Here is a 17158-nt window from a genome sequence, read left to right as displayed (position 1 = left end):
ATTGGAAAGGGCCTTTGCTTAAGTGACAAGCCAGTGCTGTCTAGCACTGCTTGCAGAGAGTTTCAGTGAAGGATAGGCTTGGTGTGGCTTTTTCCCACCCAGCTGGATAAAAATCCAGACCTTCTGTTTTCCTTCTGAATTCAGGTTTTTGTTTGCAGTAGTTAGCTGTGTTAGGGTTTGTCAGGTCAGGTACTGACATAAGCAAGGATGGCACTGTGGTGGTTTTCTTCTCTTTTTTTTTCTTTTTTACCCCCCCCCCCCCCTTCTGTGAATGAATATTAAACCAAGAAAATTAAGACTACTTTCCAAACATACCTGGGTGCACCTTGGGCTGTGTTTGTTTCGTTTCCAGGTGTTATTGTTGGGTATGATGGTGAAATATACCCTGTTCTGAGGCTGGATTTTCCACTGTTGAGCTCCTTGATGACAAGAATCGAGGAGGCAGATATACCACAACAAGGACTGTTATTGGTCAAATTTGATTCCAAAGTTTGATCCATTCTTAAATCTACCAAATTTCTCAGAAAACCCCTTGAGAATATGAAACTATCTATGTCATTATGGCCCCAGGCTGCTAAAATGTTCTGTGAAGTACTCTGTATAAATTAGCATGGGTGCCCCTGATAACTGCAGTGTCACTTTAAGGGATTTGTTATTCTTTTCATAATGAAAAGCATTACCTGTTTAAATAGGTGTTAGGTGTTTATTATGATTCATCTTATTAATACCTGGCTGTAAGAAATGAGGACTAATAACACTACAACATTTTTAATAATTCCTGACCAAGTATGATTAAAAGCCCTCAGCTGAGCGCTTTTCCTTTAATTGTCTGTCTTCAATTTGACTTCAAGTCTGACTGATTAATTGAAATGGAAGATTTTCAACAATTTAATTTCAGGGTCCTGAATCTATTTGGAAAGTTTATTGATGATCTCAATACAACTGCTGTGAGAGGAGTAGAGGAGCGTGTAGGCTGTATTGTCTGGACTTGGCCTCTGTAGTGTTTGAGGATATTGTGTTTGCTAAGACACCACTGAATTCAAGAGTGGCAGTATTGATTTGAGTTCTCTCTGTCTTTAAACCCAAAACTTCCAAAGTTGTAAATTTCTGTTTATCAGCCCTCAGGTATCCCAAGTCCACAGTGTAAAAATGAAAATTCGGTGCTCCCATCCTGCACCAAATTGATGCATGGTGTTTTTTGTTCAGTTTTAAAAACATCAGTGAGTGCATGAATGATCCTGATAAACTTGCCTTTCTGTCTGCATGTCTATGAATCATAGAATCATAGAATAGTTAGGGTTGGAAAGGACCTTAAGATTATCAAGTTCCAACCCCCCTGCTACGGGCAGGGACACCTCACACTAAACCATATCACCCAAGGCCTTGTCCAACCTGGTCTTGAATGCTGCCAGGGATGGAGCATTCACAACCTCCCTGGGCAACCTATTCCAGTGCCTCACCACCTATGAAGCTTGCCTGAGAGCTCTTAGAATTTGTCTTTTAAGTCCTTCTGTCCATGTTTGAATATATTGGTCCGCAATTCAATTTATATTAAAAGTCAAGTATGGTTGTGTAAAAACTCGTAAGTAATTCTCCCCACCCCGCAGCCAAAATGAAAATTCATAGTAGTTTTGTAACTTTGCATTCCTGGTTGCACAACCTATAGTTGCATATGTTCAAATTCAAAAGAAAATGACTTGCATAAGTTTATCCAATAGCTTGCTTTGCCATCAGACCAACTCAGTAGCCTGCTTGGGAAATAGCCCTGTTCTCAAAATAAAAAAATTGGAATAAATATAAAGTTTGGAATGTTGGATTTCATTCTTTGCTTTTAAAAATAAAATTGCACCAGATCGTGTCTTACATGCCTGTCTTTAGGGTGTCTTAAGTTTTTGAGTGTTTTGATTGGCAGGCTGGCCTGGAGAGTGGGAGTTTCAGAGCTGTGCACCCTTAGGCTAGGTGTCTATAGCTGCCACTTTTCCACCACTTCTGTGTAACACTGAGCAACTTTGGACCAACTCTTCAAAAATGGTTGTGTTTTGACTATCTATTGTGAATTATCTGAACCTTGGGAGTCTCATTGGGAGAACTGCTGAGTGCTCAAAGGTGCAACAGAATCTAGTGTTGAATGTGTTTTGAACATGTTACTGAATTGTAAATATTCGAAGAGTGCTGCTCCCAGGCTGTGTGTGTTGGGCAATCAAAATTAGTTGGTCCTTTTGACCTTCAGTTGGTCTTAGTATTTTAGTTCCTGTTTTAAAGTTAAGGAGATGACATTTTACCTTGGAGGGCTTCTGCATGGGATTCTTCAATGCCTGTGAGGCAATGAGGTGCTGGAGTGCTGTGTCTTATAGAGAGAGCACCTGACAGGGTATGAGATCTGCTGGCGGGTGGAATGAAGTGGTGTGCAATAAAGATGACAAGGTGTCAGGGCATGTACTAAAAAGCAGAGGTGAAACAAACTGTTGAACATCTTTCATTATATGCACTCTTACAAGGCCTTATTCTGTAGGGGGGAAGATATTTACTCATGAAATTATTAACAGCTACTTTGTAATCCGAGTCTATATGAAACAAAGGCTGCAGTGATACTAATTGGGAAAAATCCAGAGGGAATTATCTAATGCTACGGTAATTGTACACATACAGAGTAGTCCATAGCAATTACAGCTATAGGGCACAGTTTGGCCCTGTTTCTAGAATAAGATCAGAAGCTATTTGCCCTTTCTCTTGCCTTTAGTTAATTCAGTGCTAATGCATTGGTCTGGGGCTTTCGTTTGTGCTGTCTTATCTGTGGTCTTTTTCTTCATGCCTTTTTAAGTTGTGTGTTCAATTGTAGGTAGATTCCACATTCTCTTTACAATGGCTAACATACAAAGTGTTCAGTAGCTCAATTTAGAATGATAGAATAGTTAGGGTTGGAAAGGACCTTAAGGTCATCTAGTTCCAACCCCCCTTCCAGAGAAATAAAGAAACTTAACCAGAATTGCATCTCCATGTATATTTGGCAATGTATATGTGATTTTTATTTCTTTTACTCCCTTTCACCTTGCTGCAGGCATTAGCACATGCAAAAAGGGTAGACTAAGTGCAGTATAGAGTTTCTGCTTATTTTGTACATGTGTAAATTATATAATGCAGGGTGCAAGATAACAGAGACCTAAGATTTATACCTTTTTATACAATTACCTACACTGCTGTCAGGTCAGGAGAGTGTGCCTTGTATTGTACATCCCCTGTACTAGAAAATCATTAACATTTTCTAATATTATAATTTCCTGGCAGTGTTCAAGGGTAGGTTGGATGCGGCCTTGAGCAACCTGGTCTAGTGGCAAGTGTCCCTCCTCATGGCAGGGGGGTTGAAACTAGATGATCTTAAGGTCCTTTCCAAGCTTTATTATACTGTGATTATGTAAAAACTTATTATAAGGTATGCACCCAGCAGCTAGGTTTATAGCCCTCACAGAAAGAAAAAAAGTTCCAACAGGTTATACTTGCACTATGTCAAAACAGGTAAATTGTTCTGCATTTTTAAACTGTGGCGGGCTTTGTACTTACTAAAGGAAGTTACACATTTGCTGCAAAAGTATATGCAGACTGTCTCCTGTTTTCAGAGGCAGACTTTGTTCTATGTTTTCTAAGAAATAGTATGATGGATGAATAAAATTAACATTTAAGATATTTCTGTTAGTATCTAGCATGACTGACATAATAAAGTTATCAATTTTATTTCTAACACAGATTAGGATTAAAAACTGCATAAAGGATATAGAAAATACATTTGCTGATTTGTGGAGCAACAGACCACCAGGGATGCATGCAAATCTGTAATGAGTGCTAAGTGAGATTTTAGCTGTGGAAAAACAGAACCATTAGGTGTACTTTTGGGTAGGGTCTCTTTGCGTTGTTCCTTTTGATGGTGCTTGCCATCTTCAGGAACATACAGCCCAAATTTGTGTTACAGGGGAGCTAAGTAAGCAAAATGGATTTGAATCGAAGGCTTTACCTCTTCGATCCATGATGTACTTTTCTAAGTGACTGCCTTAGAAATATATATATATATATATAAAATTTTTTTTTTAACCATAGTTTCTTTTCTACTCCCACCATTCTAGTGCAGACAAATATCTGTTTATGCTGGATGACAGATTGATAGGTTAAACAGTAAGTCGCAGAGGCATTCTTTCTATACACTTACCTTAGGTTTTCCTCCTAGGTGTGTAAAACAAAACTGCCAATTTTAAAAGCTCTTGTGCTGTTTATTCTGTAACAGTACCAGGGGAAGAAAAACCAAAACAAAACCCAAAACATCAGGGCAATTTAGGAGATGGTATAGATTCAATTAATGTATTTCCACAGATTCATGGCTAGTTATGCTGTCTTGGAATAGATTTTGAGAAATTCTTTGCCTCCAGACAGTTTGCTGTCACAGCAGCTCTAATTCTTCCAAATTGACTCATGTCAAAAAGTTAGTCTTAAAATCTTGTCCCGTCTGCCAATTTCTCAACATTTTTCAGGAAACGCTTCCCAAGAGTGTTGTTACAGTCACCCTAGTGTGCTGGATAAAAGGACTTTGGCTGTCATTTGGACACTTGCCATCTGGAACGTGGGGAGAATTACTGTCTCTAATATGGTAAATGCTGGGAACCTCAGCGGAAGATGTGGGCCCTGTTTGGGCTAGCGGATTCATTTAAAAGGAGGAAGGAAAAAAAAAAAGAAAAAGGTGTACTTACTGTTTTTTAGAGCTTGCAATTCACATTGTAGAGAATAGATTGACTACACTAAAGGTAAGGATGAGATAATAATAAAGCAGAACTGAGGAAAAGTTATGGCTTACCACAGAGTAAGAAGTGAACTGTCTTATGAAATTGACAGCTGAGATAGGTTTCTTTGTCCAAGTCATAATAGGAGAAAACCCCTCCATGATAAATAGCTTTTGAATTGTTATTTTACTTGTTCAGATGGTATTTTTACACCACAAAAAACCAAAACAAAACCAAAAAAAAACCAAAAACAAACTCTTAGTTTCTGGTTAACCCAGGAGGGACTCTAAAAGCAAAACTCCCTTCCTGTGATGTGTGATAGTGTTTTATGGAGAAAACTAGGTTCTGTAATTCCCATCTGTTCTTTAGCACTGGCAACTGCTAGACAATAACTCACCCTCCTGTTAAGTGTAGCAGGTCCCTTGATTTACTGCCCATTTCTGTCCCAGGTTTGAGTCCAGCTGGCTATGCAGGCTCTAAGAGAGTACTGAAGGAGAAAAGCTGCTACTGCTGCTAGCAGCGGAAAGATCTGCAGGACGTCTTGTGAGAATGGGTACTTTAGCAAGCTGGTGTTATTTTTCTGGCAGAATTTTCAGATAGCTTCTGCTTCACTGATTTCTGTTCTGACCAAGTTGTAAAAATTAGGTAACTGAAAGATTTATCTCATTAAACTAGAACTCAAATTCTATCCTATATGTAGGATAGTAAGGATTAATATTAATTCACATGCCATCCCTATCACAGTTTTTTTGAGTATGTAGGAAATTGTTATTCTAGTATGTTTTTCCTAGGTAGTATTACATTTTCAGGTTTAGAATTATTGAGCAGATAAACAGAGTGCTGGGACAATAAGACCATCTTCTCATTGTTACTGGACTTTGCTGTTCCCTGTATCCTGATTTCACCTAAATATATTTGGTTTGGAATTAAGATTTTTATTTCCTTTTTAAAGAGTTTTAATCAGAAACAAAGGCACTTACATTCCCTAGCGTTGCATCCAAAAATGGTCAGGAACTTAAAACAGTGGACTGGATGTTGAATGTTTACTGCTTGTTAAAAATCATTGAGATTTTCATAGTAAAAAGAATTATTTTTTTACTTAGGAATATTATTTTTACAAAATGTGCAAGAAACCTTGAAAACTATTTCAGAGCAAGAAAGCTGTTGTCACTGGTATCTGTGGCCCTCTAAAATCATTTTACTTACCTCTATTTTGGTTTTAATGTAGAAAAGTAAGTTTTCTTCCAGCCTTCTTGTGACCTCTCAAAGTACTTATACCATAAATTAGGAAATACACCTGAGTTTGTATTTTAGTTGCATGATGATCTGAGCAAAGATTACCATGTATCATGATACATCTGATGCATGGGTTTGTCAGGAGTCTGTTCACTGATAAAGCTATTCAGTGGAAAGGATTATAATATGATGCCTCTTCCTTTCTGTAGTGAATTTTCTAGGCCTTGTTGCAAACTAATGTAATTCGTTCTTGGCATTGCCTAGGGTAAAATTCCTTAAAAAACCTGAGTAACCTCTTCATTTGCTTGTATTGATTTCCTTTCCTTTAAAAAGGAGAGAAAGAAAGAGAAATACTGCTGCTTTCAGTACTCTGGAGGAAATATATAACATAGCAAATAATGAATGTGTATTGACAGCAGAAGCACAGATTTATATCATAGTGGGTGCTGAGAGAGAAGTTGAAGTAGCCCTTACCTTATGGGAGTCAGATAGTATATTACTTGTCCTGCAGTCAAAGTAGACTGCAGGCCCAAGTTTTCATCCCAGTTCCTTCCACATCTTTCACAAATCTGTGCAGCAAGATTGAATAAAATCATTATCCAAAAAGGGGACTTCGTATGAGAATAAGTACAGCATAGAAACAAAAACTCCTTTGTATTTTACATAATTTGGCAGGTATAGACAAGAAGAGGTACAGATTTAAAATCTGCAAAATGTAAAAATGTTGGAATTTCTTAAGTGTTAATATGGGGGTGGGTTAAAGTATTTATTTGCATAGTGATGTGAGAGTCAAACTTGCATCTAGTTACTGACTTAAAAAAAACCATCTCACCCATTGCATCACATTATTTTTGAAGTATGTTAGTCTAAAGTTGCATACCAGTTGAAAGTAAATATCAGGAACACAAACAGACTTGAAAAACTCGAAATGGGTGCCTGGAATGGGTATTGATCATTCTAGTAACTGCCATGTCTCCAAAATGAATTTAGTAAAAAATTTTTTGCCCACTGCCTTGCTAACTGGTTGGATGATTTAAATTTTGTAATTGCAGTATAAGCCTGTCTTTAGACTGATGAACCCACCCAGGATGAATAAGCATACAATATATGTGTGTGCTCACATGAAAATTTCAGCAGAGGGTTTTGTTAAGATGACTGTGGACCAACTAATATTACTTCTTAATCACCTGACAGAATTAATTCCAGTATTCAAGGTACTAAGAAAGCATTTTCATATGCCATACATGCAGCCTCTCTATTTTGAGAAGTGATTGTAGAAACTGGGAAATTCTGCAGAGACTTTTTACTTGAGAATAGGAGAGGCTGGATAAAGCGTAAATTTTATATAATATATAAACTTGCAGGAACTTTACAGGGTTACCTTTAAGTTTGTGGGAATATAGCTATATACAAGTTGCCGTAACTCTCCTAAGTATTTTATTTCAAGTTGCAAATAGTCTGTTAAATCATATTTGTATATGAGCTTGTGCTAAGTATTAATGTCAGAGTTATTAGGCTGATAATAATGATTAGGATAATTACATGTTTTTTCTGCTCTGTATGTTCCCTTTTTCCTGGAAAAAAGGGTACTAAACAGATCCACACTTTTGCATGTGGATCTGCCCAGCAAAAAAGAAACTGTTAGAAGGTTTCTTAATTCTTCATATGTAATTGTGATATCTACAAAAAAAATAAGCTGAATTAATTTCTTGTAAAAGCATATTTTTGGAATCCAGAGCACTTTGGTTTCTTCACTATTAATATTTAAGTCTGTCAACCGTAATTTTCCAAAATCAGATATTGAGATTAAATTCCTAGCTTTGTACATTAGTGTCTGATTTTCAGAAGAACTTGAGTAGGCCAGTGGTTCTCTGAAGGATCTACAGAAGATACTGTGCTTTTTATATCATCCAAATATATATAAACTGATGCTTGCTTTATGAATCTTGGTTCTTGATTCAGAAAACCTTTAGAACCTTACTCAAGGCCCAGTAGATTTAAGGTACATGCCTGAAGCTAGGATATGCTTCTGTGCTTTCTTGACTTGAGGTATCAAGGAAGTAGTGTTTTCCATGTAAAAATCTCTTTGTAATAGTGAAAGAACATCTTTGCAGAGACTAAAGACAGCTCTATTCTGAGACAAAGCTGCTTGCTGATTTGCAAAAGGCAAATGTTAATGGATTTACACCCTTAATGACTGATGCACAATAGCGATAAAATGGAGAAAAGAAATGCTGAAGTGATTCCAGTGTGATTACGTTCAAATTATACTGCTCATTTCTTTCAGAACAGAAAACAATGGCAGGCTAATGAGAGCTCTACTTTTTCTTAATACAATAAAGCTATTAACCAACTGGATCTGCAAACTTTTGTTTCTGCAGTTTGTGTCTGCATGGCATTATAGAGATAAAACAGTTAATTTATATTAGCTCCTGAAGTCACATAAAAGCCTAGGAAACTCCTGTGCATGCAGTTATATTTTCAGTGATGCATTACTTCATCTAGCCTTGGGTCTAAAATAATAGCATAAAGTCACTATCTGTCCATTATCCCCTTTCAGTAATATGCTGCTTTTTTGAATACCATCATAAAGTTATTTATGGATTATTTGCAGAATTCATTCCCTTTTTTATATCAGGTTTCAATAAAGATAACAGCCAGGGACAAGACAACATGAAATGTCTTCATGCAAAACTGCTTTTGTGCAGTAAAATAATCTTACAGCTTCTGGAAATGACACTGAGCAGGTTGAAGTATGGGCAGGCAAGCTTGAAGCAGAAGGCAGGGTTGTATGTGTGTAAATTTAGCGGTAATTAAAATATTTAAGTTAGCTAGGCCTGTAATCCGAGACTGGTGTTTTCGGATTAATACTTGCTGAGGTTGGGAATAGGGGGTTGGGACAGGGACTAGGAGCTACCTTTTTTCCCTAAACCGGAAACTGTCAGCATCTCATTGTGAGATGTTTAATTTTTGTGTTTCTTCCTTTGTTATAATAAACTATTTCGAGGGGCACCAAAATCAGAAGTTTAGCTTTTGATAGAGGCAAAGACTGCATCTTCAGCAGTTCTCCTTTAAATACAGCTCTGACTGTATGTAGTGCTGTCTTACATATTCGGGTGAAACCTGAATTCAGTACCTCACTGCTACCTTCCTGCTCTGGGAATTGTAAGTGGAGCGGAGAGTAATGGAAATGTTCAGTCAATCTTTACATACTTGTACTGTCCGCTTCCAGTGTGTGTAGTGGTGTGCTGATGGGAGATTGATGAAGCAGATGCAATGCAGTGTTCATGACACAGCTGTGGTATAGCCAAATCAGCCAGTAAAATTGCAGCGTGTTGGATGAGACTGGCATGCAGGAGGGTGATTTGGATCAAAGCTGAGGAACTTGGAGGAGATGTTAGTTGGCAGAGGGAATCAACCAAGATCTGTTAGGCATAGTATCAGATGCTGTGGCCAAGTGCCGAGCATCCTCTGTCAACTGTATTCTGAATCTGGGCGTGTGGTGACTCCTATCTGCTACTGGATTGCAGCAGTAGCAGTCACCACTGTTTTTATTTTCATTTGGCCAACTGGCCCATGTTGCTGTACTTTGTCAGAGCTGCATCTTTCCAACAGGGTACAAGGTCTTGCAGTTATTTTTTTACATGGTTTTCTTTTTCATGAGTTTGTTAGGTTTAATCTACAATATAATTACTCTGCCTCAGATGAGAGTACTTACAAACCTGAGTACTGATGCTGAGGGGGCAAAAAAATGTGAATCATTAATTGTTATCTAAATGCCGATGAAGTAACTGTAGGCAAAACCAAATCCTGGTTGGTTTTGAGTCTCTTCAAGAGTTCATTGTTGAAGTTCTCATTAGTTTTTCTCCTAAGTGTACACAGTGTTGGATTTGCTCAGTCATTCTCCCTAGCCTCTCCCCAAGAGCTATACGTAACCTAGGAATATGTGCACTATATCCCATGACTGCATTGACACAAAAGAACAATGAAGTATGTTCATGACAGTCAGAATGTGTTGGATACTGCCTTTCATTAGGGAAAAAAATACAGCATGCCAGTACTTTCCATCTAAAGAATGTGTTTAAAAATAGAAAGTGGTTCTAGAGAATTTCCAGGCTTACAAATAGCAGACATTCTGCTGTTTATCTCCATTTGCTACACCATCTGAGTGGTGAGCTGAACTTTGGTTGAGATAGCAGGCTGTTAGGATTCAGGATAACTAATGATGAGCCATGAGAAACACCAGGAAAGGTCGTACTTATTTTGTGTTAAGGATCCTCCCAAATGCATTGGTATAATTTGTTTTGTTTTTAAAGGCCATCATTGCCATTATGGTAAGTCCAAAAGAAACTTTCAAGTATTCCTGAATTTACTCTAAGCTATAAAATGCCATTTAGTGATACAAACGTTGTAAAATAGGAGTGGTTCTTTTTCCAGACCTAATGAGTAATTCTGATTACAGTTCTTTTTGTGTAAGAAACTGAGAAGTATAAGGATTAAGAATAGTTCTTTGATTTTTATTGATAAATTTTAAGCTTTTAGGTTATATTTGATTTCAAAACTTCCCTGATTTCTTCCAATTTTATGGATTGTGCACATTGAAAATGTTAGGTCCTCGCAACAAATAGTATACTGAGTCAATGCATGTATTCAGTATATATGTAACAGTGTTTGTTACATGTTAGAACTTTATACCTTTAGTGATATAAAGGCACTTCAAATTTTCTTTTGAATTCTATTCATTGCAGTAATGGTGATGACAGATTGATACGTTGCTATCTGCTTTCCTGCTTTTTTTTTTTTTAGTCAGATACCACCTTCCCCTTGACATGCTGGTGCACTGCCTGGGCTATAGTCTTTTTTTAAAACCTAAATTACTCATCAGAGACCCCTGCTTCTCTTCTATTTGTAATATTCAGGAGCTGCACTGAAATCAGAGAGTGATGTCAATGCACAAATGATTATATACCATATGCTTTGTGAAGTTATTAGCATGGAGGGCCTTTGTTCAACTTTAGTCACATTGTCAACACTCTAAAAATAAGTACAGCTAAATGGAAAAGGACATGTACATTTTCCTTTTTAATTTAATAAAAAAAAAGCCTTAGTATATTCCAGTTTCTCAGAAGATATTAAACAATGGCAAGCAAAAGATGTCTGAGAAAAGAGGTCAGTCTCTTGATACATTGCAAGGTTGTTTAAAAAGCTCAAGCTATAGCATGTGCTTCAGCTAAAAAGTGTAGGAAATTAATATCTCATTTGTACAGAGCCTGTCTGTGTAGGCTGAGTGGATTGTGTCCAAGATTCTTCCAAGAAGGGTCTCATTTTGTATTAAAAAGATCTCTATAAGATAATTAGAATACATTATGTTTCTACTTTCTTTGCTCTAAAGAATGAGTAGCAGGGGATTTGGCATTCATGACTTCTGCAGGTTTGGAAAATTGTGTCATGTTCTACACTACATAATGTGCCTTTTGTAAATGTGTTAGAAAACTTCAACAGAAAGACACTTACATAGCATATAGACTTGTATTTGGCAAATTAGGATTTTGTATTTGTCCTGATTAGAGGAATGTTTATATTTAAAAAGTTATAATAAAAGCTTAAGCCTTAGTTATTGAGTACTTGACTCACAAGGAATTTTCTTCCCCCAGACCAGAATGATGCAACAATTTCCAAGATCTTCCAAAGAGTGATTTCTTAGCCTATATTACCATTACATTTGCTGTAGCTTCCAGGCAAAATATGCTTAACTTCACTGTGGGACAAGAGGAGAAGTTTGGCTCAGCGTAATGTCACATGGTGCTTGAAAAAAGTGTGTCAGGTGAAGCTGTAAAGGTCACTTGAGGATTATGAAATTATTACTTGAATAAGAGAGGGAGAGTCCCTTTAAAATACAAAGGGAGAAGTAAGCATCCCCTTGGCCACAGTTGCAGTCAGTAATCAAAGCATCTTGAATTAAAGCCCCTCAGCATACATATACACAACAACTGTGAGTGCAATAGCAAAGAGGTCATGCATGTGACAGTGCTTATGTAGCTGCTTTTATGATACACAGTGAAGGATGTTCTAAATTCTTGAAGGAGGTAACAAAAATTTTGAAAGAAAGAAGCAGCCAGCCACTTGGTTTGATATTCTTTTTTTATAGAAAGCCTGTCCTCCTGCAGAGACTGTTTCCCCCAGCCCCACTCCCACTCCCTTGCTGGATGTCTGTAATAATGTAGTGCAAAGATTGAGAGTACAGCATAACATAAGTCTACCCTTAGTAAAATTGTAGTGTTTGAAAACTAAATGGTTACTTGCCTAGCATAAGAGAACTTACTGAATATCCCAGGAAAGTGAGGAAACTATGATAAAGATGCATGTAAGTAGCCTCAGCTTAGTAGCTGCAGTGTTAACAGAGTGGGAAGGAACTAAATTCTGAGGACATGAATGGGTCAAGATCACTGACTTATGTATGGAGGCATAACAGTGTATAATAGTATATAGTGTATATACTTGGTATATATATGCTATATATACAGTGTATATACATAGTGTATATAGCGTATACTGTAATAGTATAATAGCATATAACAGTGTATACTTGGTGTAATGGTGATACAAAGGAACTTATTTTGTTGAGATCTGTGATTTTGGCATTTGATTAATTTGCATTAAGTTCTTTTAAAAAATACATAGCCCTGTTTCGTTGAAAATTGGATGGGGGGGGGGGGAGGGGGGAAGCAGAAGTTGATCCTTTTGCTTCTAAAATACTTTTGTCTTTCCTATCCTTTACAATCAACAAAACAAAACACAAACCCGCAGATGAATTCACTTAAAAAAAAAGAGAAAAAAAAAAAGAAGGCATTAGAAAATTTAGTAGAATCACTGCTGAGGACTTGCTTTTCAATCTCTTTCTGCAGGACTCTTGCTGAAGACTGGGAACAAAACAGCTAGAATAACAGACACCCAAGTTTCTATGTGTTTCTTTATGGTCCCTGAATTTTGGACACCATAGGAATACATGTCAATGGATACTATAGTGAAGGACCTTCACATGCGCATGGCTGGTCTTGATTGCCCAATAATTTTTTCTCCTACTTTAAAGCACTGGGCAGTCAACCAATGTTGATGTCAGCATTTATGAATTATTGGGAAAATGCTGACTAAGTTGCACGGAGCATGCAAAATAAAAATTGAAAGTGGCTGGAGAAGAACAATAAAAATAATGAAAAGTAGAAATGGCAATACAACACTGAGAAGTCTAGATTTTTATGGACTTGAAGGAGTCAAAATTCTAAAGATAACGGTGAAAATTGGTTGCTGTCTTCTAGTTTGTACGATAATGTGAGAAATAAAGGAATGGTCTTGAAATTGAAGTGCACCAAAAAGGCAGTAACGCTTCAGCTGTTTCCAGATTCATTAATACCAGTTTCAAGGAACTGGGTTTGAAATCACTGCATAGATCATACAAGGGAATTCTCAAGAGTGGGCAGTTCCCCAGGCTCCCATTTTCCTCTCTGAGCATTCTAGTCAAGATAATGATAAATACAAGAATTAAAAAGTCATTTGTTCTGTAGGATTGGGAGTGCTGAGTTGATCCCCTTGCGGGGTCAGGAGGATTGTTTTTCCTCTATATGTATTGTGGCACAATTGATTTAAACCCAGAGTTATTACTTTTTGGTTACATTTAATTCTGAAGCTGTTAATCAGTGCGGTTGCTCTAATGCAATAAGGATTGACTTACATGATAGATGTTAACCTTCATTCAGTTGCTGAGTTTTTTAATTTTTTTTCCCTTTTTGTTTATTTTTCCCTTCCAAATAGTTAATTTGTTTGAAACTTTTAGTCTTTGAAGTTACTTATTGCTAGCTGATCTGGCAATTTCTTAACTGCACTTCCGGTAATATTCAATTTATTAGCGTGTTCAAGATGATAACTCCAGTTATTTTCCTTTTGCTACAAATTGGTTTGTAAATGGTGTAGCACAGCTGAAAGTTTCATACTTGGAGAAAATAGAAGTACGGTGAAGTGGGGAAAAATACTGTGCTGCATATGCAGAGAAAATTGCATGTCTTCTTTTTAGTAATGATAAAAATAACAAGAATAAATCTTGAACTGCATTCACATCCTTGCACATGCAGTGTAGATACAGAAGAAATATTTTGAATTGGAGGACTTATTTTTTGCAAAACTAGCACAAGCCATCTAAATTGCCTATTTAGTGGGGCTCACTGTGAAGCAGTAGTGGGATGTAGCTGTGAAGAAGGGAAATGAAAGTGCAGGAGACATAAAATTATCAATACCACGGTATTAAGTCACTGGTAAGAATTCTTACGTAATTTTGCCTGTAGTTCTTGCCCCTATTGTTCAACAAGTGTGAATTTACTGCAGGCACAGGTGAAAGTAAGGGTTGTGGGCCGATTATAGCAAAAGAGAGGCTGTTTCATGAGAGATTTGGAAGATGTTGGCTTTTTTAGCCTAGGACAATGAAAACTTAGATTATGGCCTTTAAAAATGTTGAGGGGTTAAATATCAGGGAAGGATAGAAATTATCCTTCTGATGTTTAAATTAAGCTTAAGGATAATGTTAGCACTAAACTAGAAGGGTATACATGAATAAGCTTAGCCTGGAAATCAGGAGAGGATTGCTAGTTCTCAGAGGAGTATGACGTCAGGCTGCTGCTAGTTACAGAGATGAGGGACAAAAGAAAGCTATTGTAAAAGTAGACCTTTGTAGGTTGGTGAATGCTTTCCGATAATGTCTGTGATGACAGAAGCAAGGGTGGAAGCAAAGGCCCCGAAGCCTTCTTGAAATTTTGTTTCTGTTCCTGTGCACCTATTCATAAATAAACATCAAGACTGTTGTTTTGCTGGAAAGAACCAAAAGGTTTATCTGCAGTACTTTGCTTATCATCCTGGAGGCAGTTTTCATATAAGATCCCTACTTGTTGTATTTCTATTCCAAGGCATTGAGGAAATAATAAATTGATAGTTTCTTTTCTTAAATGACTGTGATCAATAATTTTTTCAGTTGGTGAAGTATGCCTCATTGATGTGTCAACATTTAAAGTGAACTTTAGCAAGCTCAAATGCCCAGGTGAGTGCCTAACTTGTGAGTTGTGACTCTGCTCTGATGTTGCCATAAACAGTGATGACAGTAAAGAGGTATGGGAAGATGCAAGAAGCAGTTAGCAGCCTAGGAGGAGAGGCAAGGAGGTAGCACTAAAAAAGTAATGGTAGGGAGGTGAGGTATCCCTAGCCACTCTGCACAAGGACAGAATAGGTGGGCAGCATGAGCAGGCAAAATGCAGCTCTGTGTGGCTAGGAGGGGCAACACAGAAGGTCAAAGGTGGAAGGGAAAAGCATCTCTAGGGAAAAAAAAAAACAAAACAATTTCGGGTAAGATACTGACAGTCACTGAACAAACAAGAACCATTGAAGCCTTTCCTTTCCTTAGGGCTCCCTAGTTGTGTTCTTCCCTTCTTGCCCCAATATGGAGAGTTTGCAAAAACCAAAATACAATGCAGAATTTATAGCAACTATTTCTTATCAGGGAATAGTGCCAGAAAAAGACTATATTGTGTCATGGCTCCTTGTGGATGCTCTAAAGCCCTTGAAGAAAACCCACAGATAATAAGGATTTATGTGTACGTATATCTGTGTATATGGAAAACTTCTGAAAGGGACATAATGAAAAAGAATATTGATTTATTTATTTTTTTGGCTTGTTTTGGGTGGTGTTTGTTTGTTTTTTTTTTTTTTTTGTCAATCCACCCTTCAACCTTTAGGTGTAAGGTCCTGTGCACCTTTAATAGAATTTGCTGAGTTACTGTTTGGAGGTTCATATGTATTAAATGTTGTGCCTCTCACTCATGAGTAATGATTTCCTTTTAATAATAATAGAGGAGAAACAATATTTTGCAAAATATATGCTATATTTATGAAAGTACTCTGCTAGTCTTTCAGACACTAATATATAAATTAGAATGTGTCCTGATAATTTATTAATGACAAAATGCCAGAAAGCTAGAACTGCTTTTAAATGCACAAAAGTGAAAAGGAGAAAGAGAATCAGAATGATGGTCTGTAGAAACTTCTTTTGAATATATGAGGTTGAATTAAGAGCAAATATTGGGCTCTGTATTATTTTACAGATCAGCTGAGCAATGTGAAGCTTTGTGGATCTACCCAGTGTGTATACTCAGCATTGTGGCTGTGAGCTTTTTATAATGATGGTTATTTATAATGGTGGTTATTTATCTGAGGTTATTACCTTGTTTAAACAGATAAATGTCAAGTTTGAAAAGGAGTTGTTTTTTCTGGGTTTGTTTTTTTTCTAATTCTGTGACACTTCCAAATAACTTTTAACAACTGGTTACTTAGGCTTATATAAGAATGTGAATGAATTATATATTATGATTGTCCAGCTTTACAATGCAGAGGTTATTATTTTTCCTCCAAGAACTATTCCTCTGCCAAACTGCTCGTGAGGCATTATGTTAGAGTGAGGTTTTTAGGGCAGACTCCAGGAAATAAAAGAATGATAATTGACTCTCACTATGTTGGAAGCAATTGGTAGCTGAATGCAACTCTTCCTAGCTTATTAACAAGAATGGCATTTAGTAGTCCTTAACAGGTGACAGAATTTTGTTTGCCTGCCTCCTTTGTATGTGTAACTACTACCTGTGGCCAGAGGTTTATCTAGTCATGTAAGTGCAAAAGAATTGCTGTATAAATATCTATTGAGCAATATACAGTTATGTAACCTGGCACTTAAGGGTTGTGATAGAGGAGACTGGTGATAACCAAAGGAATTTGTGAAGGGGGAGTTTAGCATTAACCAAATGTTATTTAAGACTGACACTTCTCTGATGAAGGGTAATATATGATGCCTATCAAGAATAGGTGGAACTCTTTATGCTTCAGGAAAAAATGACACTGCTGATAAGAGCTTAAAAGTTTATTCTGGACCATTACATCTGTGTTGATTCATGGGGAAAAGTACCATCTGCAGAATCTTTAATCTTGCCTGTTAGAACAGCTTCATCATGCCAGCAGTGCTTGGATGTTGGTGGACATGCCTTATTCTTAAGGTCTGATGTGCTCAGCCTTTTCTAAGGAAATCGCCTAAATCCTGCTTCAGAGCAGACTGCTTTTCCAAGAAAACTTCATCT

General features: G+C 37.1%; 1 protein-coding gene and 1 long non-coding RNA gene across 6 annotated transcripts in view; one reads left to right on the top strand and one right to left on the bottom strand.

Moving 5' to 3' along the window:
* RYR2 (ryanodine receptor 2) overlaps positions 1-17158 on the top strand; it is a 380332-nt gene that overhangs the window by 26965 nt on the left and 336209 nt on the right. The window lies entirely within an intron of this gene.
* Positions 262-1756, bottom strand: LOC133278679 (uncharacterized). Its single transcript, XR_009746643.1, has 2 exons — positions 1464-1756; positions 262-1267 (listed from the first exon to the last, which is right to left on the bottom strand). It is a non-coding gene; the product is annotated as an uncharacterized LOC133278679 (long non-coding RNA).

Source organism: Pezoporus flaviventris, unplaced genomic scaffold (assembly GCF_033815535.1).
Source record: "Pezoporus flaviventris isolate CSIRO_AGI_PZ_B2104156 unplaced genomic scaffold, CSIRO_AGI_Pfla_v1 ptg000066l, whole genome shotgun sequence".
Lineage (NCBI taxonomy): Eukaryota > Metazoa > Chordata > Aves > Psittaciformes > Psittacidae > Pezoporus > Pezoporus flaviventris.
The sequence above is the reverse complement of the archived record's forward strand: the minus strand, read 5'-3'. Positions and strand labels throughout refer to the sequence as shown.